The 18,547-nt window shown below is 43.3% G+C and overlaps 1 pseudogene across 1 annotated transcript; it reads right to left on the reverse strand.

The window, feature by feature from the left end:
- Nucleotides 1–14,721: 14,721 nt before the first annotated feature.
- LOC308239731 (serine/arginine-rich splicing factor 1-like) lies at nucleotides 14,722–15,443 on the reverse strand (annotated as a pseudogene). Its single transcript has one exon. The product of its transcript is annotated as a serine/arginine-rich splicing factor 1-like (transcript).
- Between the last annotated feature and the right edge of the window lie 3,104 nt (nucleotides 15,444–18,547).

Below are 18,547 nucleotides of genomic sequence, written 5' to 3' on the forward strand. Positions count from 1 at the left end.
TGCAATAGCCTCTGTGCTCAGCTTGGATGGGGTGGAGTCTCAGTCTTGGCTTCCTGTCAGCCTTGCCCTTGCGCGCATGTGCGCTTTCAGTCCTCCGCCTTCCCCAGCTCGAGTCTCCGCCTGAGAGTCCAGACTCCCCCCACAAGAGCGTGGGTCCCCAGGGGCTCGCCTGGAACTGGGGTTCACTGCAGTCAGAACTGGGGCTCAGTGCCGTCAGGAGGCTCTGACTCCCTTCCACTAGGGAAAGCCTGTGGCAACCTCCGCAGCCTTTGTGCGCACTGGCACGCGCGCGTGCTTTCAGTCCTCCGCCTTCCCCGGCTCCCGAGTCTCCACCCGAGGGTCCAGACTCCCCCCACAAGAGCGTGGGTCCCCAGGGGCTCGCCTGGAACTGGGGTTCACTGCAGTCAGAACTGGGGCTCAGTGCAGTCAGAATCCTCTGACTCCCTTCCACTAGGGAAAGCCTGTGGCAATCTCCGCAGCCTTTGTGCGCACTGGCCCGCGTGCGCCTTCAGACTTCTGCCTTTCCCAGCTCGAGTCTCCGCCCGAGAGTCCAGACTCCCCCCGTAAGAGCGTGGGTCCCCAGGGGTTCGCCCGGAACTGGGGTTCAGTGCAGTCAGAACTGGGGTTCAGTGCGGTCGGAGGCTTCCTTCCCCCTTCCGCCAGAGAAAGTCAGCCAGGCTCTCAGCCGCCCTTCCTCTCTGCGCGCACAAAGCCCCTTTGCAGTACCTCCAATTCTCTGTGAGCTTTTCTCTTTCCTTCTAGTTGTAGAATTTTCACTCAGCCAGCTTTCCTGTGGTTCTGGATGGTGTCCGTTCTGTCTTTTAGTTGTAGTTTTGAAATTGTTGTGCGAGGCAGCAGTTTAGGTGTTTACCTATGCCGCCATCTTGGTTTCTCTCCGGAAATCCATACACTTATACTGTAAGTAGAGGCCCGGTGCACAAAATTCATGCACGGGGGTGTGTGTCCGTCAGCCCAGCCTGCACCCTCTCCAATCTGGGACCCCTTGAGGGACATCCGACTGCCCGTTTAGGCCCAATTCCCAGTAGGGTTGGGCCTAAATGGGTAGTCGGACATCCCTCTCACAATCCAGGACTGCTGGCTCCCAACTGCTCGCCTGCCTGCCTTCCTGATTGCCCCTAACCGCTCCCCTGCCAGCCTGATTGATGCCTAACTGCTCCCCTGCCAGCCTGTTTGCCCCTAACTTCCCTCCCCTGCAGGCCTGGTCACCCCTAACTGCCCTCCCCTGCAGGCCTGGTCACCCCTAACTGCCCTCCCCTGCAGGCCTGGTCACCCCTAACTGCCCTCCCCTGCAGGCCTGGTCACCCCTAACTGCCCTCCCCTGCAGGCCTGGTCACCCCTAACTGCCCTCCCCTGCAGGCCTGGTCACCCCTAACTGCCCTCCCGTGCAGGCCTGGTCCCCCCCAACTGCTCTCCCCTGCAGGCCTGGGTCCCCCCCAACTGCCCTCCCCTGCAGACCTGGTCACCCCTAACTGCCCTCCCCTGCAGGCCTGGTCACCCCTAACTGCCCTCCCTTGCAGTCCTGGTCCCTCCCAACTGCCCTCCCCTGCCGGCCATCTTGTGTCCACATGGGGGCAGCCATCTTGTTTGTTGGAGTGATGGTCAATTTGCATATTACTCTTTTATTAGATAGGATAGAGGCCTGGTGCACGGGTGGGGGCCAGCTGGTTTTCCCTGAAGGGTGTCCCGGATCAGGATGGGGGTTCCCTTGGGGCGTGGGGCAGCCTGGGCAAGGGGCCTGTGGTGGTTTGCAGGCTGGCCACGGCCCCCGGTGACCTAAGTGGAGGCCCTGGTATCTGGGATTTATTTATCTTCTATAATTGAAACTTTGTAGCATTGAGTGGAGGCCAAGGCAGTCCAGGGCTGTGGGAGCTTGGCTTCCTCCATCGCCGGGGGCAACTCAAGCCTCCTGCTCTCTCCAACTCCATGGCTGCTGCCATTTTTGTTGGGATTTATTTATCTTCTATAATTGAAACTTTGTAGCCTTGAGTGGAGGCCTGGGCTGGCCAGGGTGTGCGGAAAGCTTGGCTTCCTCCATTGCCGGGGAAACCCAAGCCTCCTGCTCTCTCCATGGCTGCAGCCATCTTGGTTGGGTTAATTTGCATACTCGCTCCTGATTGGCTGGTGGGCATTGCTTGTGGGTGTAGCGGAGTGATGGTTAATTTGCATATCACTCTTTTATTAGATAGGATTCTTTGCAACATTGCAACTGCTTTCAGAGCCAGTTTCTGAGTTGCACCAGGATCATTATTTTATAGCCATGGCTATACACTGAATATTTCTGTTCTCTAGATTAGTGTTTTCAATTTTTATCATGTTGTGACACACATAGAAAATGATATTTGGCCCTAACCGGTTTGGCTCAGTGGATAGAGCGTCGGCCTGCGGACTGAAGGGTCCCAGGTTCGATTCTGGCCAAGGGCACATGCTCGGGTTGCAGGCTCGATCCCCAGTGTGAGGTGTGTGCAGGAGGCAGCCGATCAATGATTCTTTCTCATCATTGATGTTTCTATCTCTCTCTCCCTCTCCCTTCCTCTCTGAAATCAATAAAAAAAAGAAAATGATATTTGTACTGTGATAAACACCCATCTGCTCTCCATTAAAGGCATTAGCCCCAGTGACTGCATCTGCATGATTGCTACTGCAACCACTGTGCACTGAAGGAAGTAATATCTGTAGCATATCTGTAAGCCATTTCCAGCATACCGGTGGAATACTTTACCCCAGGGCAGTGGTTTTCAATCTGTGTTTCTTCAAGTTCTAGGATTACCTGAAAATTCTTCGGAAGGCACTGAAGAGGTTCAGGGGGAGGGAGAGTGGGTTGAATCTGTGTGCTCCATACCACCTTCAATCAAAGCAGCTTCACTTTGGGGTTATGAGTAAGAGTGTGTTTGGGGAAAAGTTTTCCCAGTTATTGGTGTGACTACTTCTATAGATGATCATCCATATGTCTTTTAAAGAATCTAGGATCTAATTGCCTTTCTGTGTATTCATAACACTGAAAATATTCATGTCAATTAAGTTTTTACAGTTGAAAAAAATCTTCATGTTACCCAAAGATTCCTGTATTCAGGCTTTATATAATTTATTGAAGGCTCTACATAGTACTTGAAAATATATAGTCTATATAATACTTTCCACTTTGTTTGAGAAAATAATGTTATTTTATTTTGTTTGGGAGAGTGGGCAGGTATCCTTTCTCAGAACTTATGGAATTGCTTCTTGGTGCCAGTGGCCTTGGTGACCTTGAGCACATTGAAGCACATGTCTTGCTCAGGGGCCAGCACTCATCCACCATGACAGTGTTTCTGATCTGGACATCTCTAAAGTAGTGGACAGGTACATTGAAACGTCCTTGTGGCACTTCTTGAAGTAAATTAGTTAAATAATTTACAATATTTCCAGAACATTATTTCTATAACATGAGATATTATGCATCAGTTAAAAATAATTAAAGAAATCTATATTAAGTAAAGCATGATATTCTTTTTGAAACATAATAGTTTACATGCAAAGAGAAAAACTGGAATGACATATCAGAATCTAACTGATAGTAGCTGGAGGGACTTGAGTGTTTTATTTTTTTACTTATTTATACTTTTAATGAGGTAAATGAATACTTGTGTAACAAAAATTATAAAAATAAGATCTGATAGATAAGCATTTGATATACAAACAGATGAGCATATATCCATAAAGAAAATTTCAATTAAATAGTACTTCTGTAGTCATCATTCACATGCTCCACCACTGATCAGGCAAACTTCAAGATTTAAATGAGCCAATTCAAAATTCACATGTGAATTTCTTTTTAAAAAAAATATATTTTATTGATTTTTACAGAGAGGAAGGGAGAGGGATAGAGTGTTAGAAACATAGATCAGCCACCTCCTGCACATCCCCCACCGGGGATGTGCCTGCAACCAAGGTACATGCCCTTGACCGGAATCGAACCTGGGACCCTTCAGTCTTCAGGCCGACGCTCTATCCACTGAGCCAAACCGGTTAGGGCTTCACATGTGAATTTCTACCCAAATGTCCTGTATGCATAAGCACAATAGAGGTTTTGTTTGCTTTTTATTTTTATTCATTTATTCTTTGTTTTTTTAAATTTATTGGGGTGACATTGGTTAATAAAACCATACAATTTTCAAGTGTACAACTCTATAACACATCATCTGCATTCTGCATCCTACACTTGCTACCCAAAGTCAAGTCTCTTTCTGTCACCCCTTATCCCCCCCTTTAGCCTAATCCACATCCCCCCACCCCAGGTGCTATACTAGCACTTTATGTATGGCATCTCATTTCACCATTTTCATCCACAAGAAACTATTTCAGAGATAACGTAACTTGCCCAAGGTTACATAGCTGTAAGTGGCAGTCTAAATGCTACATCATTATTTTCATGACCCTGAAACATTTTTCATCACATTGGTCATGTTATCTTTCACTGCCCTTTTGACATTGGTGGGTGCTCAGTAGATATCTACTGGTTACTGAGTGGACAAAAATGGGAAAATTCATTATACAACACAACACCAGGAAGACAATCCAATTATAAGATGGGCAAAGGACCTGAATAGACACTTCTCCAAAGAGGACATACAGATGAAAAAATGCTCAAAGTCACTAATGATCAGAGAAATGCACATTAAAACCACAATGAGATACCACCTTAGGCTTGTCAGAATGGCTATCATCAATAAATGAATAAACAACAAGTGCTGGCTAGGATGTGGAGAAGAGGTAACCCTTGTGCACTTTTGGTGGGAATGCAGACTGGTTTAGCCACTCATCTATAGATGGTCAAATAATGTTTGACAAAGGAGCCAAGAATGCCCAATGGAGGAAAGACAGTCTCAATAATAAATGGTGCTAGGAAAATTGGATGTCCACGTGCAAAATAATGAAACTATACCCCTATCTTACACCACTCACAAAAATTAACTCAAATGGATTAAAGGACTGAAGTGTAAGAACTGAAACCATAAAATTCCTAGAAAAAAACATAGGGGGAAAGCTTCTTGACAGGAGTCTTGGCAATCATTTTTTTTGGATATAATATCTAAAACACAAGAAACAAACAATAAACAAGTGGGACTACATCAAGCTAAAACAATTCTGCACAGCAAAAGAAATGATCAACAAAATGAAAAGACAATCTTGGAATGGGAGAACATATTTGCAAACCACTTACCGGATAAGGGGTTAATATTTAAAAAAACCACAAATAATCCAAATAAAAACTGGGCAAAGGACCTGAATAGACATTTTTTTCAAAGAAGATATTCAAATGGGCAACAGGTACATGAAAAGGGTGTTCAACATCACTAATTATTAGGGAAGTTCCAATCAAAACCACAATGAGATATCACCTCACATTTGTTAAATAGCTATCATAAAAAAGACAAGAGATAACACTAGCTTAGTTGGTTGGAACATTGCCAGGTACACCAAGGTTGTGGATTCAATCCCTGGTCAGGGCACATACAAGAAGCAACCAATGAATGCATAAGTGAGTGGAACAGCAAACTCTCTCTCTCTCTCTCTCTCTCTTTCTCTCCCTCTCTCTCTAAATCAATAAATAAAAATTTTAAAAAGACAAGAGATAACAAATGCTGGCAATTATGTGGAGAAAAGTGAACCCTGTTCACTGTTGGTAGGAATGTAAATTGGTACATCCACTATGAAAAACAGTACAGGTATTCATCAGCAATTCCATTTTTGGGTATATATACAAAGGAAGCAAAATCACTGTCCCAAAAAGATATGTGCACCCCCTGTTTATTTCAGCATTATTTACAATAGTCAAGACATGGAAACAACCTACGTGTTTATTGATGGGTGAATGGATAATGAAAATGTGAGAATATAAATATATGGTGTGGTAATTTTATATATATTTCACTTGACACAATGCCCTTAAAGTCCATCCATGTTGTCACAAATGGATGAACTTTAAGGGCATTGTGTCAAGTGAAATAAGTCAGAGAAAGACAAATACTGTATGATCTCACTTATATGTGGAATCTAAAAAAACCTAAACTCATAAAACAGAGATGGGGGTGGGGTAGGGGAATTGGATGAAGGTAGTAAAATGGTACAAACTTCCAGTTATAAGTTATGGGAATGTAATATACAACATGATGACTTTAGTTAACAATGCTATATTGCAGATTTGAAAGTTGCTAAGAGAGTAGATCTTAGAAGTTCTCACCATAAGGACAAAATGGATTACTGTGTGAGATCATGGAACTTATTGTGGTGATCATTTTGCAGAATATACATATATCACATGGACACTTCTTTAATTATTGTCAGCTGAATCCAGTGGCATCGGCAAAGCCACGTCCTGGAAACACGCTTTGTCAAAAGGCAAGAGTGTTGTCAGCTTGACCTTCAGCCCAGGTGCCAGGGGGTGGGCAAGTTACGTTATCTCAGGAATGAATATGACTTGGGCCCACCCAAGAATGTACATAATCTCCTTTGTCTTGACTTTTAGTAAAACTTCCTGTTTTTTGCTGTATAAAATAAACACGCTGTATTGGCCTGGGGTCACTGTCTCTGTCCCTGTCCATGTCAGAGGACAGCTGTCCCACCCGGCCCCAGCTTTTTCCTTCAATCTCTGTGTCTCTCTCTTTCTTTCATTTTTCTATCCCCAGCCGCCCCTACTCATGGCAGCTGGACGCGGAAAAGAGAGAAATATTTACAGATCCTGATTTAATAGATGAGTCTGAGACCCTGCATTTATAACAAGCTCCCAGATTATTACAATCCATGAAGCATACATTTTAAAACAGCTTTAGTTATTTGAAAGTATAGTTTCATTTATGCAAAATGAGTAAGTTCTAGAGATGTGCTATCAAAATTGTGTCTTAACAACACTGTATTGTACACTTAAACATTTAAGAGGATTGATCTTATGTTAAGTGTCCTTGCCACAATAAAAAAAAACACAGCTTTATTAAGGTATAATTTACTTAAAATAAACTGCACATAATTAAACTCTAAAATTTCATTGTTTTGACACGTGTATACGTGCATGAAATTAGCACCACATTCAAGATAATGAACATATCCATCACCTCCAAGTTTCTTTCTGCCTCTTAGTAAATTTACCTCACATCCCTGTATGTGACAACTTCCTCACCCAGGCAACCACTGATGTGCTTTCTATCAATACAAATCAGTTTTCATTTTCTATAATTTTATATAAATTAAATCATACAGTATGTACTCTTTCATTCAGTATAATATTTTGAGATTCTTAAACTTTGTTGCATGAATCAATAATACATTCTTTTTAAAAATTTTTGTTGAATTTATTGGGGTGACATTAATATATTTATATAGGTTTCAGGTGTACAATTCTATAATATATCATCTGTATATTGTATTGTGTGTTCACCACCCTAAGTTAAGTCTCCTTCCATCACCATTTATCCCCCCCCCTTTATTTGGTTCTATATCCCCAACCCCCCTTTCCCTCTAGTAATCACCATTCTTCTGTCTGTGTCTATGAGGTGGTTTTTCTTTTTGTTTTTTTGCTTAATTCCTTCACCTTTTTTCACCCAGCACCGCACCAACCCCTCCCACTCTAACAGCTGTCAATCTGTTTTCTGTACCTATAAGTCTGTTTCTATTCGTTTATTTTCTTCATTAGATTCCATATATAAGTGAAATCATACATACTTTTTAAATCATAGTAAAATACAAAGAAAAAAGTTATTGTTTTAGCTTTTTTTTAGTGTATAGTTAAATGGCATTAAATATATTCACAATGTGGTGAATAATCACCATCCATCTCCAAAACATTTTCATCTTCCCAAACTGAAACTCTGTCCCTGTGAAACAATAACTTCACACATCCCCTGGCAACTATCATTCTACTTTATGTCTATACTAGAGGCCCGGTGCACGAATTCATGCACCAGCGGGGTCCCTTGGCCTGGCCTGCAGAATCGGGCAAAAGCAGCTCTCTGACATCTCCTGAGGGGTCCTGGATTGCGAGAGGGCACAGGCCAGGCTGAGGGACCCCACTGGTGCACGATCAGGGCTGGGGAGGGACACGGGAGGTTGGCCAGCCAGGGAGGCATCGCAGAGGACTCCAGGGCATGTCCAGCCTGTCTCGCTCAGTCCCAATCGGCTGGACCCCAGGAGCAAGCTAACCTACCAGTTGGAGTGTCTCCCCCTGGTGGTCAGTGCACGTCATAGCAACTGATCGACCAGTCGTGCATATTATAGCAAGTGGTTGAGCAGCCTTAGCATATCATTAGCATATTATGCTTTGATTGGTTGAATGGATGACCAGATGACCGGACACTTAGCATATTAGGCTTTTATTATATAGGACTAGTGGCCCAGTGCATGAAATTTGTACACCGAGGAGGGGGGGTGTCCCTCAGCCCGGCCTGCACCCTCTCCAATCTGGGACCCCTCAAAGGATGTCCTACTGCTGGTTTACAGGGATTGGGCCTAAACCAGCAGTCAGACATCCCTCTCGCAATCTGGGACTGCTAGCTCCTAACCACTCACCTGCCTGCCTGCCTGATTGCCCCTAACCACTCTGCCTGCCGGCTTGCTCACCCCCAACTTCCCCCCCTGCTGGCCTGCTTGCCCCTACCTTCCCTCCCCACTGGACTGCTCTCCCCCAACTGCCCCCCCTGCTGGCCTGCTCACTCCAAACTGCCCCCCTGCTGTCTTGATCACCCACAACTGCCGTCCCCTCTTGGCCTCTAACCGCCTCTACCCTGGCCCCGCCACCATGGCTTTGTTCAGAAGAAGGTCTCCCAGTCTAATTAGCATATTACCCTTTTATTTAGTATAGAGGCCTGGTGCACAGGTGGGGGCCGGCTGGTTTGCCCTGAAGGGTATCCCAGATGAGGGTGGGGTTTCCCTTGGGGCATGGGGCAGCCTGGGCAAGGAGCCTGTGGTGGTTTGCAGGCCAGCCACACCCCCATGGGGTGAGGGTTCCTGCTGGGGGGGGGCATGGCCAGCCTGGGTGAGGGGCTGATGGCTGTTTGCAGGCTGGCCATACCCCCCAGCAACCCAGGCTCCCAGCCCCTCCTTTTTTTTTTCCAGCCCCTCCTTGAGTGGAGGCCAGGGTGGGCGGGAAGCTTGGCTTCCTCTGTCGCATGGGGCAACCCAAGCCTCCTGCTCACTCCAGCTCCGTGGTCACCGCCATCTTTGTTGGGTTAATTTGCATACTTGCTCCTGATTGGCTGGTGGGCATAGCGGAGGGATGGTCAATTTGCATGTTTCTCTTTTATTAGTGTAGATAAGCCAGGGATTTTCTTATACTTGAATGCTTTGTAGGAAGTTGTTATAATTTTGCCTATAGATTGTGTATTGGTTTGTGTATGTGTGGGTGCATTTATGAGCATTTCATCAATCCCTTCTTGAAAGGATTTCCAAGGAAATTTTTCACACTATATGATATTCACACTAGTCTTGGAAAATAATTCCATAGTAAGTATGGAATCACGTAAATTAAGGCACTAAAATGGTACTGCTACAAATGGTTCCATGAAGGAAAGCCTCAGAAGTTGGTGAATATTCATTCAGAACAAGGGGTGTTTATTCACTTTGAGAAGTGTTTCTCAAAGGTTTCCTGAAATACTTTCTCCTTCTACAGAGATTGCCTTTGGCAAGAAAACCACTTTCTTTGAGTACACATAGACAGGGCTCCTTTACAAAGCATTAGAGTGATATGCATTGCAGTCTCTGGTCTTTGTGATTGTCCCAATGCAACACTGCTGAGTAGACAAGTCTGTCAAAATCTGGAGCTCATTAATAGGTTGCCCACTTGCCACCATATCTAAGCCACTTTCTCCAATCTCACCTATATAAGGAATAAAGCTGATGTATTCTTTTTTGTTGTTTTTTAAAAAAAACGCTTATTTGTCAAAGAATAATGGCAACAGCCAATTGGAAACCTACTTATTCTTCAACTCCAATTTTGTTTTCTTTAAATTTAGAAATGAATTACCGATTTATTATTTTAAACACCCCCCCCCCACTTTTCCCCTTTAAATGTTTACCATCTACTCATGCTGAATCCTTCCAAGGAGATTGCTCCAGCGTATCTCCATGTCTAGGCTTTGCTCCTTTTACCAAAAAAATGCAAAACACAATTCCATAGTGCATCTTAAGGGCTCCAATAGTCAAAAATAGGAAAAAAAATCTTTGGAATAGCCAATCTTACCTAATAATAGACAAACATGTAAATTGACCATAGCTCTGCTATGCCACCAGCCAATCAAGAGTGATATGCAAATTAACTCAACAAATATGGCGGTTAATTTGCATACACAGGCTTCGAGTGACAGGGGCTGCAACGATGCAGGCGTTCTACCCCACCCCTGGTCTCTTAGGGCCTCTGGGCAGTGTGGGAAGGCAGGGCTGGAGCGGAAAGAGGTGGCTCCCAAGTGGAAAGAGGCAGCTCCGGGGCCTGAGTGGAAAGGAGCTGGGACAGAGTGGAAAGGTGGTGCTGGCAGCCAGGGAAAGGAAAGCCCATTCTAGCATGAATCTTCATGCATCAGGCTTCTAGTTAAGTTGAATTAAAAAAATCCACACAAGTGCAGTTTGGTTGGGGCAGGAATCCACTCCTATGTTCCTGGTAATCTTTTTTTTTTTTTTTAATATATTTTATCGACTCCAGTCAAGGGCATGTACCTTGGTTGTGGGCACATACCCAGTGGGGAGTGTGCAGGAGGCAGCTGATCGATGTTTCTCTCTCATCGATGTTTCTAACTCTCTATCCCTCTCCCTTCCTCTCTGTAAAAAGTCAATAAAATATATTTTTTAAAAAAGATAGACAGCCACAATTATATTGCAGACAAACAGACAGAAATCTCACTAGCTGTTTCTGGTGGCTGAACCCTGAGAGGGAGAGCAAGAAGAGCCCCCAAGATTAAGAATTCTTGGCAGCTGCTGGGACGTTCTTGCAATCTCTCTCATGCTTTCAACCCCACCACACATAACTAGGCTTCCCCAAAGCGGGACTTGCCTCTTATTTAAATAAATTAAACAACAACAAAGAGACACAAAAACATCACTATTCTTATACAGGCACGCAGAACACACTAAAAGTTTACACCAGAGAATGTCCAGCATTAAAAATTACCAAAGCAGTGTCTTTTGTCCCTGGTTCGGGAATTTCCCCTCTCTAGAATTTCAGTATATTCCCAATGGACTATTCAAAAATAAAAATAAAAATGGGCTGGGGTCTTTTCTAGTTGCCTCTACCTCCCTTTGTCTGGGGGAATCTTCTATGAAGATAAATCAGAGGCATGCTTCCTACTGGGAAAAACAGGGTGTAGACATTTATTAACTTCAGAATAGTTCTGAGAGAGTCTCTTTCCATCTTATTGGAGGAAATTTATTTTCTATGCTTTTCCTTAGAAGCTTCTAATTTCAGGTAGCAAGTTAAATACTTAGCATTTCTCAAATTAATAGTACTTTTACATTTTTAAAGATATATTTCAAATAAAATACAAGGCATATTCAATTAATAGATCAAATTCTATCCTCTAGATTTTTCATATGAGGCAAATTTAGATTAATATTTTAGTATCTTGCTATTTTAAAATACCCAGATGTCCAATAATTTTTATTATTTAATTTAGCAATGGTCTAAAGTCTTAAGTTACTAAAGGCTTTGGAAACCTATGTTTCTGGCAAGAAGGCAGGGGGAGGGGAATTTTAAAACTGCCACATTTTTCCTAAGAGATAACACGTTGCCGCTGGCGGCTTCTCCGCTTTTACATGGAGAAGAGCGACTGGCCCTTTATCATTGATATATTATTACTGAAAAGCTTTACCACAAATTCTTTTAGTTATTTTTATTATTTATGTTCTAACAACTTTAAGATTTCAAAGCTAATTACTGTTCAAGGCATTTTCTTTTGGTAAATACTGTAACAGAGATAACTTATTGACTTTTATTGGCTTCAATGCTAAAGTATTATTTCATTTTATAAAAGCAGGAGTGCCTCCAAGATTTGGGAGGCAACCTTGTAATGCGATACATTATTATTCAAGAACTGTCATTATTATGGAAGCATTAATCCTATTGCCTAAATACAGCCTGTATATTTTCCTTGTGTCATTTTGCCATCTTTTTAAAGAAAAAACAGTCTGGTTTATTCTGTAGCATCCGTGAAAAGATTGGGGCTCAAGAAGTCACCCCAATTTGGGCGGAGCATGAGCATTTTCTTAAGCTTGCTTTTCTATTCACAGGTACAGAAATCCCAGATGCATCCCTAAATTCTGGGAAATGTTTCATTTGTCTAAATTTTAAATGATGGACTACAAAATAAAAACATGGCAAAAATGAGACTTAATAACACTCTTGAGAGTGGGTGCCTATTTTATAGGAATGCCAAAAGATCTAGTAATTTTTTGTCCTGTTTTTCCACAATTATAACACCTTTTATTTCTCACTGTTACAGCGGCAGCGAGTAAATTTGCTTGAAAAGTGCCTGACCCCACATTCTGACATGCTCGAATCATTTCTCCAAAAATTCTCCCTTCCATAGTAAATAATCTCCATCCAGAGTTGCACAAGCCAGAGAATACCAATCATAAGGAGCTAAGAAATATTATTCATAATTTCTCCTGTAATCCTTCTCAGATAGCTCTTTGCACAGTTGATTCTATTAATGGCGAATTAAACATTTCAGGATTAGGACATGGAGGTGGAGGGGGCCATGAAGGCCATTCCTCCAATTTGTTTTTTGCTCCTCTTTAGGAGCGGAAGGAGATTTAGCAAGGGAAGGAGATTTATCCTCCTTAGCCTCTCTAAAAGGCTCTAGCAAATGAAATACCGTGTTTCACAAGGAGAAACAGTTTGGAGGCAAGTTTTTTCCCTGCCGCTGAGCTTTTTTCAAATTTTGACCAATTTTTTCCCAACACTAAAAATCTAATGTACCTTCTTTCAGAAACAAAGGGATATGTTCTATAACATCAAGCAAAAACTGTAAGAGAATAACTTCTGAAACTTTAATTCCTTAAACATGCAAACCAAAAGTATATAATAAAGTTTACTTTAAAACCGAATTCTGCCCCATTAGCCTGGTTAAAGAAATGTTCCCACCCTACTTACAGATAGTGATTTCTGCAGCTGACCATGAGCTTTGCGTGCGGTGAAATTCCCCACCTATATGGTGTCTCCACCTATCTGGTGAAATCTTTTTTTTAAAATATATTTTATTGATTTTTTATAGAGAGGAAGGGAGAGGGATAGAGAGTTAGAAACACTGATCAGCTGCCTCCTGCACACTCCCCAATGGGGATGTGCCCGCAACCAAGGTACATGCCCTTGACCGGAATCGAACCTGGGACCCTTGAGTCCCCAGGCTGACGCTCTATCCACTGAGCCACACCGGTTAGGGCCGGTGAAATCTTTTTTTCCCCACCTTGCTGGTGAAACCTTTGTTTTTCACTCTAGGCGAAGTCTTCTCCTCCAGAGGTCCGTTGAGGCGCCAGGTGTGAAGATGAACCACGTCCCACGTGGTTCAGAGTTCAGGCTCTGGAAGAGGGGCCACACACAAATGAAAGAGACGAGACAAGAAATGATAATTTGGAAATATTGGGGGACCAGGTGGGAGCCCAGCTCAAGAGGAAGGACTCCACCTGTGCTCAGGCCTTGCCATCCTTTTATTCAATTTGGGACACACCTATAGCCCTTAGGTGGGCCATTTTCAGTAACAGGCAGACTATCTTATCAGTAAGGATTTACATGACTGTCTGGTGGGGAAGTTGCTTCAGCTACCATTGTCTCGACTAAACAGTGGGTGCATAGCTCTGACCTTTGCCAGGGCTCAAGGGTCACCAGCCTTCTGGGATCCCTGTCCACACTTCTCTGATAGTGAAGACAATGGGTGGCTTCCTGCACACATGTACACCAACAGCAGGTCACACATTAACAGTTGTAACTAAGCACTGTGACAAATTAGCCAGTTCTTCCCACATTAGTCCCTATTAAAACAAAAAAGGGGGGAAGGGAGCAAAATAAACTGTTACAAATGGGCAATATAATTTTTCCACAATTGCCAAGGTTTAAAGAGCAGAGCAATTGTAGGTAAAGATAACTGCATAAGAAGTTTGCAAGTGTTTTAAGGTAGATGCATATATATCATTTTTAATGCTTGCCTTTTAGTATAAGGTTAATACTGACAATTTCATCTGTGACAATAGCACTTGGAGTCATACCATTGCCTCCATTATTGATCTGATCCTCCTCAATCCTCCTTTTGACAATCCTTAAATGACTGAAATGTGCTCCACAATCCTTAATCCAAAGCATTCTTATCCAGCTCTTCAGATATGTCTACAGAAAGACACATGGAAAGCAAGATAAACATAAGAGCTTACCCAGGTAACATAACCACAAACACCCCTAACATCCCCGTTCACACAAACCAGAGCAGAATAAACATTTGCAAAATATCACAGTCTGAAGAGAATGGAGAATTAACTAAATTTAAACAATCCTGTCTACGACATCACTTAAAATACAATTTACCAGACATGAGGGGAATGTAGATGTTAGGAGCAAGGGGATATTACACAAGAATGCAATTCAACACTTTAGCCCATTCTGAACAAAACAGCTTGAATTTAAAAAATGAAAAGATTGTACTGAGTAAAGGAAAACTGTATACAACATGGGTTCTACAAAAAGTGTCATCAATTATCTTATGTACGAGAGTGAGATCTGCTATGACGGGGAGAATAGCGTGGTGATCCTCTGCTTCTCTTTGGGGAGTAACTGCGACTCCTGCTGTTGCTTCTGCTAGGACTACGGCTTCGAGATCGAGATCTTCCATAACTTGGCCTTCTGGGCCCATCAACTTTAACCTGGATGTAGGCAGTTTCTCCCTCATGAGATCTAAACTTAGTGTTATCCAGTTTTCGAACTGCATAGATCATATCTTCTTTCCGTACAAACGCCACGACACCAGTGCCATCTCGGTAAACTTCAGCGTAACATACATCACCTGCTTCACGCATGTGATCCTTCAAATCCTGCCAGCTTCCACTTGGAGGCAGTCCAGAGACAACCACTCTGTTTTCAGATCGCCTGGATGGGGGGCCATAGTGGCCTCCCGGTGCTCCACCACCTCCACCCACACCGCCGCCTCGGCCTCTTCTAGGAAACTCGACCCGCAGACGGTATCCATCGTAATCATAGCCTTAGCGACCATACACCGCGTCTTCTGCGTCTCGCGGGTCCTCAAACTCAACTAAGGCGAACGGTGGTCCTCCGCGGCGATTCTTGAGATCGATGTGGCGACAGCGCCGTATTTGTAGAACACGTCCTCAATGTCCTTGGTTCGAATGTCTGGAGGTAAGTTACCCACGTAGATGCGACAGTCGTTGTTCCCTGCCGGGCCACGAATCACACCACCTCCGGACATGGCGACGACAAAAAGCGTTGACTTGAGAACAGACCTTCCCACCAAACCTAGCAGCGACACCACGGCTCCCGCGGCCCCTTCAAAATGGCGCCCTTATCTATCTATGATGTATTCTTGTTAACCTTTTTTTTTCATATTTCTTAGTTGGTCTACAGCACACACATGGGGCAAGAGTGTATTGATGGAGGGAGCAATAAAGACACAAGCATTTTGAAGCATTAACATAGGAATAGTTGGTGAGCATTTGAGACACACAAAAAAGGAAGAAATGCACACCCCTGAGGGCAGAGCTGAACAGTGCTCCCAATGGGAAGATTACTTTAAGAGCCTAGGCCATGCAACACCACTTTTCTCCTTCCAACCTCACCAATCAGGTAGGCCATTCCTGCAAAAGAGAAACTGAGTATGGATAGGGCCTGGAATAGTCTCCATATGGAAGAAAGTATCAGAAATGGTGGATAAGAATGCCTCAGGATAAACCAATGTCTGGTTCATCTGACTAGGTTTCTCCTGACTACATGACTAATATTTTAGACCTGACTCCCTGAAATAGCTGAGATTTCTTTTTTAAAAAATATATATTTTTATTGATTTCAGAGAGGAAAGGAGAGGGGAGAGAGAGAAACATCAATGGTGAGAGAATCATTGATCGGCTGCCTCCTGCACGCCCCCTACTGGGGATTGAGCCTGCAACCCTGACATGTGCCTTTGACCATAATGGAACCCGGGACCCTTCAGTCTGCAGGCCAATGCTCTATCCACTGAGCCAAACCTGCTAGGGCAAGAGCTTTCTTAAATTATATTTTTTAGTTTTGTATCTCGGTCATTTAGTCACATGATTATAGACAGTTTCCTAATTCTCTGCCACAAATAACCAACTGCTTAGCATAGTCTGTGATTTTATATGTTCCTCCTAGGCTAGCCCATCTCCTAGAACCCTAGGATATGTCCTGAGTCTCTGTGCTGATATACTCCCCTACTGTCTTTTTTATTGTATTTTATTTAAATTCTTCCTACTGCCTTTTTAAAGCACACAATTCCTGACAACAGGGACATGATTTGTTCCAAAATGTGGGCAGAGTTCTGCCAAGCCCTGGTCCCAGTCTAGGGCTTCTAATGAGCTGTCTTTCTTACTCGGTGGTCTGAAGAGCTAAGATGTTCTGCTTTCAGCTAAGGGTGAGGGGAGTGGAGGGGTATGGGAGGCATTTCCCGTATGAAGAACAAGGATTCACGTCACAGTTGCCATAGAAACCTGACGTCAATATGGTGACCTTGAGACTTTTTGCTGTTGTTAATCCTCACCCGAGGATATTTTTTTCATTGATTTTGAGAGAGTGGAAGGGAGGGGGAGGGAAAGAAGGAGAGAGAGAGAGAGAGAGAGAGAGAGAGGCAGAGGCAGAGAGAAGAGAGAGAAACATCAATGTGAGAGAGACACATTGATTTGTTGCCTTCTGAGCATGCCCTAACCAGGGCCAGGATAGACCCTGCAGTCCTTCAGTGCCTGGGCGATGCTCTAACCACTGGGACACCAACCAGAGTGAGACTTTGTAATAAAGACTGACGTGACCTGGCAAGGAGAGCAGGCCTCGCCTTCAGATGTTTGTCTTTAGCTGAGGGTGTGGTCCCCATGGTGGGGGCCAAACTGTCCTAGGGTGTGGTGAGACAAAGGCATGAGATTTAAGTGTTTTCTTTCTCCTTTTGGGACTTGGTGCCTCAGCATTTTCATAGGAGATCGGTCCTTTGGTCTCAGCCAGTACCAGTGAGTGTGGTTTCCTGCCTCAGGGGTGTCCTGGAGCTACTTTCCCTCTAAAGCAGGGGTGGGCAAACTTTTTGACTCGAGGGCCACAATGGGTTCTTAAACTGGACCGGAGGGCCGGAACAAAAGCATGGATGGAGTGTTTGTGTGAACTAATATAAATTCAAAGTAAACATCATTACATAAAAGGGTACGGTCTTTTTTTTTATTTCAATAGTTTTATTCATTTCAAACATTTTAACAAGAAGAATGTAAACACTAATTATTATAATTTGAAACTTCAAAAAATGGAGGAATCATAGCACAATAACATACCTTATATTGAAAATGGCAAAGGCAAAATAAAATTGCCTAACAAAGGAAAGGTACAAAAGCCTTTCAAATTAAACTTAAATATAATAAAATAATTTAAAACTAAAACAAATAGAAAAGAACAAAATGTGTAAACAGTAAATTAAACATTTTCTTTAGTCCAACTTCCAAATTATGCCCGGGACATAGATGTAGATGGCAATGTAGACTGGGTTGAAAGGTTTTTGGTCTTTAAAACATCAACTTCAGTGGGAACAGTGTTGTTGGTCTCCTTTTTTAGCTAATGCATCAAAGTCTGGAGTTAGTTTTGTTGTGGCTATTCTCAGGATAGATCTGAGGTGTTCGTCAGTTAAGCTGGATCTGTGAGGGGCTTTATTGATGTTCATGACGCTAAATGTCTGCTCACAAACATAGGTTGACCCAAACAGCACCAGTATCTTCTGTGCCATCCTCCGGATGTTTGGAAAAGTGGCTTCATTAAGTGAAGCATAAAAGTCTCTTAGTTCAAGAGAGCTGAATTTCTCCTTTAGGACAAAGTCAGACTGAAGATTGATGAGTTCCAGTTGCACCTCTTCTGGTGCTGTTTCAGGGTTTTGTGACAAAGGACAGGCCACCAGTTGAAGTGACTGGTCAATTTTTTCAACATCAGAAAACCGACAACAGAATTCTGCATGCAGGTCATCCAGTGATTTGCTGTATTTCTTCACGTTTTGGATAGTCTCCTTCTGTGTGGCTAGTGTGGCAAAATGAGTGAAGACTGTCTGAAATTTGTCTGGAAAAGAAAATCAGCTTCGATTTAAAGGCTTTCACATTAGTGTACATGTCATGTACATACTGATCTTTTCCCTGTAGCTTCACATTTAGCTCATTCAAATGTGAAAATATATCTACAGCAAATGCAAAGTCACACAGCCAATTCTTGTCACTCAGCTCAGTAAATTCGTCAGACTTCCCCTTTAATTTCAAAAATGCACCAATCTCTTCTTTGAGCTCCCACACTCGTTGGAAAACTTTGCCCAAACTCAACGAGCGGACA

Source organism: Plecotus auritus, assembly GCF_963455305.1.
Source record: "Plecotus auritus genome assembly, chromosome: X".
Classification (NCBI taxonomy): Eukaryota; Metazoa; Chordata; class Mammalia; order Chiroptera; family Vespertilionidae; genus Plecotus; species Plecotus auritus.